We start from the raw sequence: 13852 nt of genomic DNA on the forward strand, positions 1-13852 counted from the left end.
TTCTAATGATAGCTAGATTGATTGATCCTCACTTCTTTCACTATTTTATCTTTTTGGATATTGATCTTTTTCAGGGATATCTTTACATGTTTCTTTGGATATCGTTTCTTATTGTATGATATTCTTATTCTATGTACATGTGTGTGTGTGTGTGTGTGTGTGTGTGTGTGCACTTAATGTGTATATACATGTGAATGTGTGAAAGACGCAAACATGTGTGTAGAGGCTACAAGTATGCACTACTTGAATATATGTGTGTATAGAAACTTACCGACATGCATGTCTATTCTCTGTGCGTGCCTAAGAGTAGGCCAAAACCCGCCAAAGGCCCCCACCCTCCAACTCCAACCCCAACCCAAGTTTGCTTATTATGGCAAATGTTTGGTAGGCATCATTTTATGAGTGTGTGGAACTGCTAGGGTTCTGAGGTTGAGAAGGGTTAAACCTAGCGCCGTGGAAACTCCTACTATGTCAAGTATCTGCACGCCTCGAGAGTTCGGGTCCTGCAACGTTCTTGGAAGACGAATGCACACGATGCCTGCAAGTCTCGAGTTTGTGTGGCTTTATGTTCACATGTGCGCTATCCTATCCTTGGTCTTACCTTTCTAGAAAAGCAAAAGACCTAAAAGACCACCTAATAGTGTTCACGAAAAACAAGGTTTAGTGTGAGGAGAAAGGCAAACCTTTTTTTTAGGTTGAAGGTTTTTTGAATTGTTGAGAAGAATGTTTTCTACGAAGACTAGACGTATTCTATGCCGCCTGTCCATGTCAAAACAACTACATTATGCAATATTATGATTGAAGACATTGCTAAAACAAGCGTTAGCAGAGTCAGATAAAATCAGTAATTTTCACGGCTTAGATTTAAGAAAAACCGATTCTAATTTTGCCCTTGAAATCCGTTAACCTATGCTTTTTTTTCAAGAAAAAGCCACTAGATCCCTTTGTTTTTTCACTGGTTATAAAAAAACGTTTATTTCTGACACTGGACAGTGGGCGCCAATTGCAGATTTTTTATACGCTTTCTATCAGCCCTTCTAAACGCACAATCAGAAAAAGCATGAATGGAGTTGATTTATATATAAGGGCAGGTTTTGCAGATCGAAACATTCTATCATGGGAGATTATCCGCGCTCACATCTGGAGGAAGAAGAGGCGGTGTTCAACGCAATCAAGTCTAGCCTCAAGCTCCCTGCCAAGTTCGATGATCTGTCGGAATGGCTAAAGGGGCGGCTCCGCGACTTCTTCAAATTTGAGTACCACCCCGCCTGCCCTACGTGTGGCTCTGTGGGCAGTCCGCCTGTGTCATTCCGTTACTTCAACAACAAGAAGAATCGGGCGCTCTCCCTGCAACCTCGCTACGAGTGCCGCAACGAGCCTTCCTGCACGATTCCGCCATCCGCAGCATCCAGCTCATCCGCGACCACCAAGCCTAAGGGGACCTCCTTCACCATCTGCGTCTCCGGCATCGGAGAACATGAAGGAGTTCTGATCGAAGCAAGGAAGCCAAGGAACTCAAAGAAGAAGCAGCAGCAGCAGAAAGAGGACGGCAGCACTAACAACACCAATATTAATCTTGATATACGAAATGACATGAACGTTCAAACGCCTGCATACAATGCTAAAGAAGACGTGCAGGCAGTGGCGCCTCCCTGCTCGTTGCAGCTAGCCCCTGTAACATCATGTAGCCATGATGCCAATGGTAAGATCGTTCAGGATGGCCAGCTTGGCGTCAATGACCATATTATTGTTGAGGGTGATCCCGGGCGCAAGGTCAGTATTGTTGTGAATGAAGAGGAAATAAGCTCCAACAACGGCATTGGAAACAAAGGTGAGGGCGTATTAATGTCTGCTAAGATCTCGACGAATAGTGCTGGTAATAAAGGGGTATATATATGTTCCATCAGTGATATTAAAGATGAAAGGATTAACGAGACCGGCATTGAAAATAACCTTGAAGGGTCTACTATACATTACATGAAAGCGCTTTCTGAAGGCTGCAAAAAGGAGGAGGTAGCACCACAAGACGCGTCTTGTGATCACCCCCCACCTCATGATCAGCTATCACGACGTGACCCCGCACCTCCATGGATGGAGTCCATTGACAGTATTGTGGACCCTTTACCTCCTTTTAATGATTATTGCTGGCAATACCGTATAAAGCAAGAGGCACCAAAGATTAAGGTTTGGCCATACAAGCAGGTGCAGCGTACTCCAATCAAAACGGTCTCGCTGCCCAATCTCAACTCTGCCTTCCGCCCACCAAACACGAAGGCTGTTTATGGCCGACGGTCAAACACACCTGAATTGCATGGCCAACCTTCGTGCAGCACACTTCCGCACGTGCTAGGCCATAATATTTCAGCCATGAACGTTGCAGGTTCCAACTCCTGCAAGCCATGCCCCCCAACTGGCGCCCCTTCTCACGTCACAGTCTTCTATCCTGAGCCTGTGACTCACCCCTCAGGTTTCGCACGTGTGCAAGGGTCCTTCTCCGAGCAACTGGTTGCTGATGATAATATTTCCAATTTCCCACCTAGTAGTAGAACAGTGCTCGAAGATGAGAATGGCTCGCTGCTTCCTTCCCTTGAAGGGGACATCCAAAAGGGCTACGAGTGGCTGCCTGACGTGGGCAGTTGCAGCGGATCATATCGGGACCATGCAGACTTCTGGATCGATCAAGTTGAAGCAGGCGACAAAGCTAATTAAAAAGAGCATTGACAGTCACTTATTTGCTATGGAAAAAAAAAAAAGGCATTCTACTGTATTTATATAAATACAGGCTAGAATTAAGAAAAAACAGTTGAGACTTTAAGTAGCCTTTATTTTAAGGAATGATTTTTTTATATAATTTAGTTATAAAACCAACATATTGTAGAGATTTTGAAAAAAAAATGGATAGAGTAATTAAGATTTGTTTTCATTTTGATCGGTTGAAAAATATGTTTTTTAGAGTATTGAATCTAGAATTTAACGTCTTATTTAAAGAGTTTGGACTCTCATAGTTTCTTAGGAATCTAGAGTGAATCAGAGTTAAGGTCAACATAGGTAAAATTAAATAATTAGTTACAGCAGACGTACCTTTAATAATCTTTACCACACTTTCAACAGGTAGGTGGAATTATTCATGAACGACTTGATACTTGGCAAATTGGCATGACGATGCACGATTCAATCAAGAGGGTGATGACTTCTCTCTTGAGCAAGGGGGTAGTTTTAAACATGAGAAAAGAGACTTAAGTCACTAGAGACCAATCGACCTTCTATTGGCATACTCATAATTCTTTTCATATTAGTTTTTTCAGACCTTTTAGAGGACCTCTATGGGTGGAAGCACGGTTGGCTGGACTAAAAAGCAGTGTCCATGGACTCTGCTTTTTGAGTGCTTGTAGAAGCACCTTTTAAATGTAAATTTCCAAGGTCAACCTTGTTGATAAAAAATAAAGGAAGCTAATAAAAAATAAAGGACTCGTGCAACTCTCACGTCGACCATCTTCAAAGCATAACTTCCACATCCCACGTCCATGATCTTCTAACTGTCTTTCTCTCCCTCTCACGGTAGTTGTCTCTCTCTCTCTCGTGCCTCTGTCTCTCCCTCGCCTGCAAGCTTTGACTCTCTCTCACTCGTAGTTGGGCTCTGTGTGCACATTGTACACCTCATCCCAGCATGCTCTCTCTCTTTCTCACTAGATTTTAGTTTGCTAAGGTGGTCTCTGTGCAAGCAGCACCACAATTACTGGTATTGAGATCAAACGTAGCCGCATAGGCAAAATGGTACGTGCTTTTGCAAGAACATTAATCTTTCAAAGTAAGACTATGAAGGGGGATTTTTTTTTTTTGTAGGTCCATATAATGGATTTGTCCTCACCACACCTGAGAATGTCAATGTAGGGACAACAACGTAATTCACCTATCGAGAACAAGAGTTAAACACTATGAGAGAGTACGAGGTTGCAAAGAAAAGGAAGCATTGACAGAAAGCAAGGATGAGGCAAGCTATGGCACATCAAGCTAATGTTGTAGGCAACATGGACAATAGATGAAAGATAGCGAATGAGGTTGTGTCGTTCTTTCATAAACAAACAAATGGAATGGGATCAGCAACCACAAAGAATATCTTCGGACGAATCCCAATGTCAAGCATTTACACGATGCCAAAGAAGAAGTTAAGTTGTAGGGAGCAATTTTATCCAACATCCGCAACACCTTAACCCATGTAAAGCAGACAAGAACCTGTGATGAAGTTGTCTTCAAAAGTTCTACCATGATGATGGTAATGAATTCTAATGTGCCTGACCACCAAGAATTCAACATTACAAAAGCTTCCAAGATTTTGGTTGTCCATAGGAGGAATTTTTACTTCGCAAAATCTCGTTTGTTGATGGAAGATCAGGGAATGTTTTTGCTATCCTCTTGTCTGAAGACCACAATGCTGAGGTAGCATCATTACACAGGAGGTACATGATATTGTGTTTACATTCTAGACTCAGGGAACACCCCCAGGAATTCTATGGCGACAACCATCATGATGTATAAATATTTTAATGGAAAATTTATTTTAAACTCTTCATCATGTTTTGTTTTTGAACATTTTGACAAAGATAGATGGAATTTTTAAAATGTTGTACTTTACTGAAAAATATATTTTTATTGCAAATCTCTTCTGCACGTTCTATTTTTTAACACTTTGACATTGACACAGAGAGGGACCATAGCCATGACGATGTATCTTATAGTGTGGTATTTTAATGAGAAATAACTTTTCTTCCAAATCTCTTGATGTGCATGTTCTGTTTTTATACAACCATGACAATGTATCTTGCTTTGTCATTGCTTTGCAATTGCTTGGGGCCATGATGACTCCCTTGAGCAATTAAACCACCAAGTGAACCTGCTTTGTAAGATTCTTCCCTCCAGCTTTTGAGGTGTACATGTGTAAGAAAGTCCCCTTCTGATCTTGTAATTATTCCCCTCTTTGAAATAAAAGAAAGATTTTGTTTTACCCTGTTTTGACCTAGAGAGAGAAAATGTCTAGAGGGAGGTAGTCCAAAATTGAGTTATTTTTGGATATAAAAATCCCCCTAGTGTGTCTAAAATGGTTTCCCCTGAAACAAAATTCAAAAAGAACTTTCCAATGTGCATTTGGAATTAATTGAAAAGAAGTATAAAGGACCTTAGCCTAAGGGTCCAGATTTTCAGATATTTTTGAATTATGCTCCAATTAAGGTTCCTATGGGACCAATAGGATCAATCCAAGTGTGGGGAGGAGATAAATCCAATTTATAAAAGAAAAACCCCAAAAAATGAGTAAATGCTCACATAAGATGAAGAGTTATCTAAGGACAAGGTTTATTAGTAAAAAACTATGAATATTACTAAAAAAAAGGAGATATTTTTGGTATAATGATTCAATTTTGACACCTTGGTAAGGAGAAGGGAGCTCTTCAAGAAGGCACCTATTTCACATGTGTGGTGGAGTTTTAAACTCAAAAATATTGTGATATTTTTATCTCTCCTCTCTTCTAGATCAAACCAAATCAAAAGGGAGCCAAATCTTGTCCAAATTCAGCCAAACTGAATCTGAAAAATTCTAGAAACTAGTTGGACTTGGTTAGAGGCCTCCCTCACCTATAAATAGATCCTTGGCCCTTTGTAAAAATATATGAGAACTATACCATGCCAGTATTATAGTGAAATAATGATATTTTATATTATCCCCTAAAAATCCTCTATAAATTGAAGAGATTGGAGCTAAGTGTGGATTATTGTCTTCTTTTTCTTAAATCTCCAAATGTTTCTTTTCTCAACCCCTCTCAAGCTTGAGAAGCATTAAATTGAATGGCTTTTGAATACTATTGAAGTTCTTTAATGTATTGTAATGAAGAAATACATAAATTTTTATTTATGCTTAATTTATAATGGTTTTTAAGCATTTCTCTCTCTCCCCCAAAGAATGGTCATTTCTATGACCTATTCTCAATTCGAATGAAGCTTCTCATGAAGCATTTCTCTAATCTAAAAGTAATTTCTATGCTTGTCTAATTGGAGGCCAAAATAATAGCTTTTTAATACTTTTATGCTATTAAATTTATGGTAAAATTAAGAATCAATCCATAATTGGATAATGATCCAATTAGTGGTTATTATAATCATAGGGATATTACTAAACTTTATGCTTTCAATTTATTTGAGAATTATCAGTAATAGCAATGGAGCTATGGTAAAATTTCTGAAAAAATTAACACATAAATCATTTTCATTCATAATATGAAAAGAGGACTTCTTACCATATTCTAGGATTAATCATCCTAGATTAATTGAATGATTCTCATTATAATCATGGAAAATTTAATTTTTATGTTTATGCATACATAGTAATAGCAAAAGAGGAATTTCTAGTAATTCATATTTAAATATTAAAAGAGGAATTCCTATGACATTTGAAATTTCATCAATATTTAGATGGAAAAAGAAAAATTCCTAGCATATTGGAATTAATGAGTATTGTATTTAAATTCAAAGAGGCATTTTAGATCAATTTATTTTATCTATGAGAAATATTTAAATGTTAAAAGAGAAATTCCTATGACATTTGGAATTCCATCATTTAGATGGAAAAAGAGAAATTCCTAGCATATTGAAATTAATGAGTATTGTATTTAAATTCATAGATGAATTTCAGATAAATTTATTTTATCTATGAGAAATATTTAAATGTTAAAAGAGAAAATCCTATGACATTTGGAATTCCATCATTTAGATGGAAAAAGAGAAATTCCTAGCAAATTGGAATTAATGAGCATTGTATTTAAATTCAAAGATGAATTTTAGATAAATTTATTTTATCTATGAGAAATATTTAAATGTTAAAAGAGAAATTCCTATGACATTTAGAATTCTATCATTTAGATGGAAAAAGAGAAGATCCTAGCATATTAGAATTAATGAGTATTGTATTTAAATTCAAAGATGAATTTTAGATAAATTTATTTTATCTATGAGAAAAATTTAAATGTTAAAAGAGGAATTCCTATGATATTTGGGATTCCATCATTTAGATGGAAAAAGAGAAATTCCTAGCATATTGAATTAATGGGTATTTTATTTTAGCTGAAATTACTTTATGAGAAATATTTGATGATAAAAGAAGAATACCCATGGCATTGGAATGCAATTAATTAAATTCAAAAAGAGGAATTCCCATGGTAATTGAGATCCAAGAAATTAAATGGGAAGAAGAGAAAATTTTTGTATAATTCAATTTATGATTATTTATCAAAAGTGGAAATATGGGTAGAATTGATTTCTGTAAATCCCATGAATTCTTTTATTCAAAAGAGGAATATTGAATATAATTCAATTGAGAAATTGAGAATGAATATGGAAACAGTCGTCGAGAAAAAGAACCTTTAATTAGGCCAAGGAATCGGCAAAAATTTAGAAAAAGTTCCATTATCAGGATCAACCTAAAAAAAGCTATTTAATGGAAATAGCATGTGAATGGATGAGATAAGGTGAAAATAGGATGTGATAAGATGTGCAGGGATTTGATAGAATGTGATAAGATGTAAACAGGATGCGATAGGATGAGAATGGATGTGATAAGATGTAAACAGGATGCGATAGGATGAGAATGGATGTGATAAGATGTGTATGGGATTTGATAGAATGTGATAAGATATAAACAGGATGCGATAAGATGAGAATGGATGTGAGTGATAAGATGTGTATGGGATGTGATAGAATGTGAATGGATGTGATAAGATGTGTATGGGATGTGATAGGATGTGATAAGATGAAAATAGGATGTGATAAGATGTGTATGGGATGTGATAGGATGTGATAAGATGAAAATAGGATGTGATAAGATGTGATGTAATGAGAATGAATGTGGATGTGTATGTGGAAGAATGGATGCGGATGTGTATGTGGAAGAATGGATGTGGATGTGTATGTGAAAGGATGTGATGTCATGTGAATCAGGATGTGAATGAATGATATGAGATGTGAAATGAATGAGATGAGATGTGATGTAAATTGAGATAGATGTGAAATGAATGAGATGAGATGTGATGTAAATTGAGATAAATGTGAAATGAATGAGGTGTGATGGGATGTGAATATGGGTTGATGCGAGTGGATGAGATGTGATGAGAATAAATGAGAAAAGATGTGATGAGATGGAAAATGAATGATATGAGATGTGAAATGAATGAGATGAGATGTGATGTAAATTGAGATAGATGTGAAATGAATGAGGTGTGATGGGATGTGAATATGGGTTGATGCGAGTGGATGAGATGTGATGAGAATAAATGAGAAAAGATGTGAATATAGGTTGATGCGAGTGGATGAGATGTGATGAGAATAAATGAGAAAATATGTGATGAGATGGAAAATGATGTAATTAGATGAGAATGGGTATACATATGAATTGGATATGAATTAAGTAATGTGGACGGAAGTGAAACAATGTGAAAGACGAGAGTTCATTATAGGAATTATACTTATGACCTGTTTTTAAATGACTGTTTTATGTCAAAAATTCTGGGAAAGCATTTTTCACCGTCTTGTGAATGAGGTCGTGGTGGTTACAATAGCTGACGGAGAGTCAACAGAGGACGTCTCACGTAGCAAGGTCCACCGAGGTCTTGACCAGCCTCGGTTCGATTTAAAAGGTGAGCTTCCGGTATGATGGATGAGGGACCAAGGAAGTGGCCTATGAGTGAAGTGCTAGGTCACCTGTGAAGGATCCTAGAGGGTGCTGACCATACGATGCTCGGGCTCTAGGTCACCGTCGGCCGAAGATACCCACACGTGCATCGTGGAAGATATTGAAGCAAGGAGTAAGAGTTGTTTTCTGAAACCGGGCATGGATCTAGTTGATTGACCTTGCTGGTCCTCAACAACGGATGAGTCCATGGCTCATTTATATGGATCTCTTGGTTGATCTTGCTGATCTTCAACAAAGATTCCATCTTGATTTTTATAAGTGAATATATTGTCGGATACTATGAGCTAGGAATTATCGAAAAGGCCCTTGAGGGAGAGGTGGTGAGTGTTATGGTTGCCAATGATGCGATAGATACACCGATGAAGGAATGATTGGAAATGAGGATTCAACCGGAGATTTTGAGGATTCACTGACACTATGGTTTCATTAAATGATTGTTTTAAAGATAGCTGAATCTGTAAAAAAGGTAATTTCATATTGGGTGTGTACGTGGTGTGACTGGCGTTAAATTTGCATGAATATCCAGCTAGGGGACCTTGGAACTCTTTTCCCCCTGGTACCCGACACAAAACCTAACCAAATTCCTAATTGGATCCCATCACTGCAGTGGTTGGGTGGTTGGCTTACCCATGGGACTCGCTGGACTGATGGATCCATAAAATAAGACTCAATTCTGTTATAGTACGATAGATGAAGTAAATCCCGGATAGTAATTGTTCTATGGAAAAAGAATCAACGGTTGTGCCTCTCGATGGGGAAAAAAGTGTTGGTTTCTATAATCCAAGTGCAAGTTTCTTCCTTGATCTGACCGAGTGATTCACAGGTTTGGTTGAATCAGTTTAGTTAGTGATGACCCTGACTATGTTAGAGTACAAATATCTTGGAGAAATCGCCCGTGCTTTCTGGGTGAGGGAAGTTTTTTTGGGTTCGGTTTTTGAAGAACCAAGGGATTAGTCTCTTGTCGTCTGGATATCTGTGGTGGGCGAGGCCCCGAGTGAAGGATCCTGCCCCGTGCAAGAAGTACTACTTCCGCTGCTAGCACCCCTTGAATCCGTTGCACGGAGGGGGCAGGGATCTTTTAGTTCATATCAGAGCGAATTGACTAAAGTGGATCAACTGAGAAGCCAAAAATGTCAAAATAATTTGAGAAGTAATAGTAAAGGGTTGTAATTGTGTGATAAAATTCATACAAATTAATAGTAAAGGGTTGTAATTGTGTGATAAAATTCATACAAATTGATATTCAGAATGAAGATTCATAAAATTGAAAGGGGTCTTCAGATGAAGTATCGCAATTGTAAAAGCGATTAGTTGAACAAAGCCACAATCAGGATGAATGGGACGAGTCCCTGTGATGATGTTCGTAACTGGAATGATGATAATGACTTCAGCAAATCACTACAAGATTAGTGGATTGTACTGATAGATTGCTACTGTTAACACTGGACCTAGTGGATCCAGTTAAGGGATGACAAATTAATAACCTGCATAACTGAAACTTCCATTGAGGAATGTTCAGTTGGAATTTTTGGTCTGATGGACCATTATTGTGTTAAGAATATGAATGATATATTCTGAATGAATTGTTATCTGATAATGAGTTCTATATAAGGGATCTTTTTCCCATGATTCTGTAGAGAACTGACCAATCTAAAGAACCCCAGAATTAGTTGGATCTAAAGTCGGATTTGAATTCTAAATAAAAGGACTTAACAAGAGTTTTTGTATTGATAGGATCATGGATCAAGGTCATCGTGTGATAGGAATGATAACCCCCAACTCGATGAGGAAGAGCTTGACTTGGATGTTCGTAAAACTCTTCATAGATTGCAGCTTGGACCTTTCAAGGGTGAAAGGGAAAACTTGGGCGAGACTGTGGAGAAGTGGATCGAAGAAATGGAAGAGTACTTCAATGTCACCGGGTACAATAAGAAGAGAAAAATGGCTCTTGCAAGGCTGAAGATAGTAGAAACAGCCAGAGTAGCCTGGACAAACCACTGCGAGACAAACTGTGTGGATCGAAACACTCAGACATGGAATGATCTCAAAATTTACCCAAGGAAGAGATTCTGTCCTCCCCGCTTTTTGGAAACAAAGATGAACGAATTCTTAGAGTTAACTCAGGAGGGAAGCAGAACTATTGAAGTATATTACCAAGCGTTCGCTCTCCTCCTCAAATACTCGCCACCGCTGGATGAAGAACAACTGATGGTGGCCAAGTTCATTCGGGGACTGAATGAACCTTTGAATATCCTAGTGAAGAATGCCAAGCCAGTTTCCATGGCCGATGGCGAAAGATTTCGCCAAAAGGCCCTTGATGTCAAGGTCCTGCCGAAGCCAGCACCATCACCTTTCACAAAAGGTTTTTAGCTCTCTAGAAGGTGATTCCAACCTTCCACCGTCTAAGAGATATAAGGGTCAAGCCCAGGATATGGGAAGTTCCAGAATGAAAGAAATGCCATTTTCCCGGAACTCAATCCCTTTGAATTCAACTTCTGTTGTTCTACCCTTGAACAAGGGAATGAAATGCTATAACTGTCAAGGATTTGGACATCGCAGTATGGATTGCGAAACACCTTTTGGAACAAGGTTTTTAGGGTAGGAAAATTAGGGATCAAGATTCGAAACTCCAACTCCTTCCTTCCAGAGTAATCAGGTTTCTTTCCGCCAAAATCAGAGAAATCCCAGAGGTAGACCGTCTAACCAACCCGCAGTTTTAATGAGTATGGGATGTGATAAGATGAAAATAGGATGTGATAAGATGTGATGTAATGAGAATGAATGTGGATGTGTATGTGGAAGAATGAATGCAGATGTGTATGTGGAAGAATGGATGCAGATGTGTATGTGGAGGAATGGATGCAGATGTGTATGTGGAAGAATGTGATGTCATGTGAATCAGGATGTGAATGAATGATATGAGATGTGAAATGAATGAGATGAGATGTGATGTAAATTGAGATAGATGTGAAATGAATGAGGTGTGATGGGATGTGAATATTGGTTGATGCGAGTGGATGAGATGTGATGAGAATAAATAAGGAAAGATGTGATGAGATGGAAAATGATGTGATTGAATGAGAATGGGTATACATATGAATTGGATATGGATTAAGTAATGTGGACGGAAGTGAAACAATGTGAAAGACGAGAGTTTATTATAGGAGCTATACTTATGACCTGTTTTTAAATGACTATTTTATGTCAAAAATGCTAGGGAAGCATTTTTCATTGTCTTGTGAAGGAGGTCGTGTGGGTGACCTAACTCTGATAAAGTTACAATAGCTGACGGAGAGTCAACGGAGGACGTCTCGTATAGCAAGGTCGGCCGAGGTCTTGACCAGCCTCGATTCGATTTAAATGGTAATCTTCCGGTATGGTGGATGAGGGACCATGGAAGTGGCCTATGAGTGAAGTGCTAGGTCACCTGCCTGCTGCTGCGAAGGATCCTAGAGAGTGTTGACCATACGGTGCTCAGGCTCTCAGTCGACGAAGATACCCACACGTCTGTCGTGGAAGATATTGGAACAAGAAGTAAGAGTTGTTTTCTGAAACCAGGCATGGATCTGGTTGATTGACCTGGCTGGTCCTCAAAACGGATGAGTCCATGGCTCTTTTATATGGATTTGTTGGTTGATCTTGCTGATCTTCAACAAAGATTCCATCTTGATTTTTATAAGTGAATATATTGTCGGGTACTATGAGCTAGGAGCTATAGGTGGTGAGAGTTCTGGTTGCCAATGATGCCATAGTTACACCGATGAAGGAATGATTGGAAATAAGGATTCAACCGTAGATTTTGAGGATTATGATCAGTGACACTATGGTTTCATTAAATGATTGTTTTAAAGATAGCTGAATCTGTGAAAAAGGTAATTTCATATTGGGTGTGTAAGTGGTGTGATTGGCATTAAATTTGCATGAATATCCAGCTAGGGGGCCTGGGAACTCTTTTCTCCAGTACCCGAGACAAAACCTAACCAAATTCCTAATTGGATCCCATCACTTAGTGGTTGCAAGATGAGGTTATCTAGTTTCATGTAGTGGGCGCCCTTGGCTTTAGCCGAAAAACAGGCATTTTTTCAAGAAGAATCAATCTCTCCTAGTTAGCCAAGGAGTTTCACTTCAAGGTCTTCTAATGAAACATCATATGCAAAGTTGGGCACCTAAAACTATAATCTGATCGAATATCCAATAATTGCAAATCCCCTTTTCGTTCCCCGACATCTACCATTTAAAATGCTCAAATTGTAAAGATCAAGTGATGATTAGATTAGGAAAGATTAGTATAATGTGGGTATAAGGTAAAATTACAAATCTAACGGGCTGGATGTTTGTAGATTTACTTTGGAAAATTTGTTATGACTGCTGTCAGAGGCGTCCATTAAATCAATTGTAATTTAATTCTAGAAAATAAAATATTGGAAGCAAGGCAATAACTGATATCAATTAGCCTCTCCCATAGTTTGCACCTTGAATTCAAGTGCTTTAACCGAGATACATAGTCTCGTATTCGACTCCATTTCTTTTTGTTCGATGTTGTGCAGATGTGCCACAAGACTCCATCTCTCTCCACTTCTGGCGAAGCATGGCACAAACACATTCTTGAGCTACATGAAACTAATCTTATCTTCGGGTTTGAGGGTTTGGAACCATTGATGTGATTTTCCTTCTAGGGTCAGTGCGAAAGCATGAATCATGGTTGCATCACTTACTGGCCCGCAGGTTTCACATGTGGACTCAAAGATCTCGACATGTTGAATTGGATCCCCATTCCCAGAGAATTTTTGTATGAGCTTTGAAATGATGTGTGGCTTCATTTGGGAGGGTTTGGATTCTAGGGCAGTAGTGCCTAGTTCCTTGACCATTCCTCGGCCCATTTCCGCAGCCATATTCAACAAATCCGCCCTTGTGGCCGCATTAAGATCTATGGTTGGATCCACCCTTTGTCTTTGAGGAGCTACTTCCCCCCTACCTAGACCTCGTCCTCTTCCAACATTGGCTCTTATAGGCATTTTTGGTCTACAGGACGGTCCGGCCACTTCATTCTGGAATGGCTCATTATTAGTCTCCTCAATACGCATTTGCAGAATTAAGAGCTTGTAAGAACATGGGATG

The sequence above is a fragment of the Cibotium barometz genome, chromosome 15, assembly GCF_041138505.1.
Source record: "Cibotium barometz isolate CiBa-2024 chromosome 15, ASM4113850v1, whole genome shotgun sequence".
Lineage (NCBI taxonomy): Eukaryota > Viridiplantae > Streptophyta > Polypodiopsida > Cyatheales > Cibotiaceae > Cibotium > Cibotium barometz.